This window comes from Schistocerca cancellata, chromosome 4 (genome assembly GCF_023864275.1).
Source record: "Schistocerca cancellata isolate TAMUIC-IGC-003103 chromosome 4, iqSchCanc2.1, whole genome shotgun sequence".
Lineage (NCBI taxonomy): Eukaryota > Metazoa > Arthropoda > Insecta > Orthoptera > Acrididae > Schistocerca > Schistocerca cancellata.
In genome coordinates, this window is record NC_064629.1 from 452031500 (window position 1) to 452036124 (window position 4625).

Genomic DNA, 4625 nt, shown 5'->3' on the forward strand with positions numbered 1-4625 from the left:
CAAGACAATGAAAAGAAATAATAATAACCAAAATACTACACTACACAATTCCCAAGAGGCGAGTATCTACTGGGCTAAAGCCGGCATAGGTATTCGCTGGAGCTGTCCTAGCTGTAGGTGCACACTGCCTGTCTGACTCTCCTTGCATGCTTATAACACCGATTCTGCACAGTGCTACACTTAGTTATATTAGATCCAATTGGCTTTTCACGAAGTAGTGCTGTGTTAATGCGGAAAGTCTGTTGATGTTTACATTCACTGGCGATGTTTTGAATTGAGCTCCTGAAGGGATGTCGTCTGCCCACCTTGCTTGTCTGTTGTGCGCCCATTCTAACTGATAAGTGGCGGCTACGACATTTCTACCCCTGAAAAAAGGAGTGCACAGCACCACAAACATCCATAGGAGTGGCGGCATCCTGGTCAACATCCACATGTCCATAGCTATCACGGGATGGAGGCGACGACACAGCAGGGGCAGCTGGCGGCGGAGGCAGCAGCTGAGGCGGAGCCAGAAGTGGAGGTTCTGTCACAGGGCAGCCGTCAACAGTCAATGGCAGCTTCCCTGGGGCATCGTGGTCCACTAGACAGGGGCGGAGCTGGTTGAGATGCCAGCAGGTGCCAGACGCATTGACCCACCGGAGAGATGCCATCGCCTGACCGCAGAGCTTGGTGATGACGGCAGGCACCCTGCACGCCCAAGGATGAGAGAAGATCCACACCCAGAACTCCTGCCCGACGCAGAAAGAGTACGCCAGAGTGCAGGCAAGAGGGTGAGAAGTCTCGGGATCAAGGACGGATAAGGGAGAGCAGAATGGTCGACCATGAAATATCTCTATTGGACTTTTACCAGCATGTGAGGTGGCGTGGTATGTAGCCAAAAAAAGAAGTATGGCCTCCTCCAGCAGGGGATACGCAGCAGCCTATCAAGTTGGGGCTTGAATAGCCTCACAAAATGTTCTGTCTGGTCGTTGGATGCAGGGTGAAACAGGGCAGAGTGGATGAGGGAAATCCCACTGACAGCACAGAATTTCTTCATCTCGGTCAAAGTAAACTGTGGACTGTTATCCATAACGATGGTTTTGGGGAGCCCCTCGACAGCAAAGAGGCGCCAGAGAATTTTGATAATCTCAGCAGAAGTGTTGTTCATCATGCAGGATACGTAAGGGTATCCCAACCCAGAGTCGATCAGGGTGAGCTACTGGGATCCATGTAACAGCCCAGTGAAATCGAAGTGGAGACATTCCCACAGAGCAGCTGCACCTGGCCACGAAAAATAATGTGTGGCAGTGCTGCATGATGTGGTTGGCGTGTGGTACAGGCCGACACGAGGGAGGCAATGTCTTTATCCAATCCACACCAATAAAGGTGTCGGTGGGCCAGCTGTTTGGTGAGGACGGTTCTCCAATGGCCAGTGTGGAGGAGGTCGAGGACACGGCGGCGCAATGCATGCGGTATGACAATCCGGGGAACGTCCGAATCACAATGCAAAAGGATGACGCCACTGCAGGAAAAGAGACTGTGCTGAGGATCCCAAAAGCTCTGGACTTCTACATTGTGGGCGCTACAACGGATGCTTGGCCCACACACAGTGATTTGGCAGCAGAGAGCTTGCAGTATCTGATCCTGAGCGAGTGGCCCACTGAACAGCATCGGCATCCATTGGAAGCGCGTCCAGAACTGCGTCCACGTTCGGTTCCACCCGGAAACAAACTAAGGGAGAGGCATCAAAGTCACGGTCCGCCCCGGCAGTCAGCCAGGAAAATAAATCGGCGTTTGCGTGCCTTTCAGAGGTGTGATAGGCAATATCAAACACGAACAACACCAGGAAGTGCGCCCAACGCTGGAGGTGGCGCACTGTCTGGGTGGGCATTACGGCATCCGGGTAAAATAATGAAATGAAAGGTTTGTGACTGGTATGCAGAGTGAAATGACGACCCTACACGAAATAGTAGAATTTAGTTGGGGCGAAAATCAGCACCAAAGCTTCCTTTTCAATTTCAATATATTTGGTTTGAACGTCGCTAATTTTTTGGATGCGAAGGCCACTGACCTCTCAACGCCTTTTACCATTTGCAAGAGAACCGCACCAGGCCATGGTCCGATGCATTGGCGCCGATGAAGAGACGCAGGGAAGAGTCATAAGTGGCCAGACAACGAGATCGGCAGACTTGCGAAAGACTGCTCACACGCCGCGTCCCAAACCCAACACACACACCGTTGTGCTGCAACAATCCAGTCAGCGGCGCCGAAATCTCGCCGGCGTGGGGTACAAAACGCCGATAATTGTTAATTTGACCGAGTATGGGTTGCAGCTGCTTCACATTGGTGCGAGGAGGCAGGTACTGAATCACCTCGACATACTCCATAGATGTGTATAGGCTGCGGGCATCAGTCGTGAAGCTGAGATAACAGACCTCGTATGCAAAAAAGTCACACTTTTCTTTCCGGAAATGCAGGTTAGCCTCGGAAAAAACCTGAAACAGTCTATCCAGCTTGTCCGCGCGGTCTACCGCAGACGAGCCACCAACGATAACATCGTCCAGATAATTTGCACCTGATTTGTGAGATGTTCCAAATAACGTTGGAAAATGGCGGGGGCACTGGCAATGCCAAACGAGAGGCGGTTGTTCTGGAAAAGGTCACACAGGGTATTGATAACTAGGATCTACTGCGATTACTCATCCAACGACAGCTGCAAATAAGCATCACGCAAATCAATTTTGGTGGAAACGGTTCAGTCTGCAAGACGTGTAAGTACGTCATCCACCGATGGGCCAGGAAATACATTAATGATGGACTGAGATTCAACCGTGACATTAAAATCGCCACACATGCTTAAAGCACCGTTCGTCTTCTCGACTAACACGATGGGCGTCGCCCAGCGATTGGGCGCGACGGTAGAAAGGGTGCCTTTGTCTTGTAAGCGGCGAAGTTCCACTTGGAGCCTGTCTTGGAGAGCAAAGGGAACCGGGCAGGCCTTAAAAAAACGAGGGATAGCAGAGGGAAGAAGCTTAACAAGTGCGGTGAAACCCTTCAGTCCTGCTGTGGAGGATGAGAAAAATGTTTCATATTTACTGAGCAACGGGGTGAGGAGGGTATCCGAGGCGGGGATCGAAACCGCCTGTAACTCGTCGAGCACTGACAAATCCAGACGACTGAAAATGTCCAAACCCAAAAGGTTAGTAGTGCCGGGGGGCCGACCACCAAAAAGTGAGTGGTAATGCAACGACCGTTGTTGAAACAACGCCGTCGTCTGATATTAGGTGATTGCTAAAACTACGCAAGACAGGAGTGTACAGCGACAAAGCTGGCGAGCCCAAGTGTTGGTATGTGGCACCATCCACAATAGAAACAGAAGATGCCGTGTCAATTTGGAAGACCACAGGAATATACACGACCTCCAAGATGAGGAGGAAACGAACTCCCGACTGGGGAACGATGGACAATAGTTGTCTGTCAATGGAATTCGAGGCTTCCAGGTCCTGCGGTGACGATTCGTGATGAGCCTGTGCGTTCGCAGGAAGTGTGGCATCTACGTGATGTTTATGCGAAGCCTGACACACAACGGTGATATGGCCCGTTAGGCTGCAAACAATGCACCTTGCTCGCTGGTGGGGGCACTTCGACCATTGGCGAGCCCGGAAACAGTCCAGACATGATGAGAAACGTACAGAAGACTTTCTGTCACGGAATGTACCAATGGAAGGACGAGACTCCCGTTCGTCGCTAGGCAACTGGCGAGCCCCGAAAACAGCCAGATGAAGACGCGGCAGTTGTAGCCGGTGAGACTGTTCAAATGCACAAATAATCGGCAGACAGGTGTCAAGGGACGGGTCCTGTAACTTCAAAATATAGCCCGAAGACCCTTGTCTGGTGCGTGAAACACCACCATATCGCGAATCAACTAAGAGACATAAGACTGCTTGCAGGCACCGTTAGCGCACAGAAATTTGCAATCGCGGCAGGGACCCTGGAGCGTCGTAATCCATTCCCGATATTTCTGGCCAGCGGCTTTCGACAAGAAAAGAAACTCTAATGGGTGGAGGTGACATATGTTTGTGCATCAAAGTACTCAAAAAGGCAACAATTAATATGGGTAAACGAGAGATCTCGGGGTGATTGCTGAGGGTTCAATTGTTGAACTAAACGATACACCTGTGGACCGAGTATTGCCAAAAAAAAAAAAAAAAGCCCGAATTTGATTTTCGTCGTGGATCCCATGTGCAAGTAAATGTTGTTCCAACCATTTGTCATAATTTGGTACGACAGACCTATTGGAAGCCGTAAATGTTGTTGGGGCCATGTGCAAAGTGTTCAGTTTGCCTGCGATGGAATCAACTCTATAAGCTACATCTTGCAATTCTGGGGAGTGAGGGCGATGTTATGACTGTGAGCGCTGCCTGAAGTGGCTATAGAGTTTTCGAGAAAGACTGAAGAAATTCCACTAAGGTAGCAATTTCGACCGAAAATGAAAATCCCATCGTCATCACCAATAACTATAGTGTTCTGTGGTTGGCAGGAAAGAACTAACGATTAAGTCTGAACACATTTTATTTAACTAAAACGCTTTCTTGGCGTGCACAAATTTCCAAACTCAAAAACAACAAGAAACACAATAATTCTTG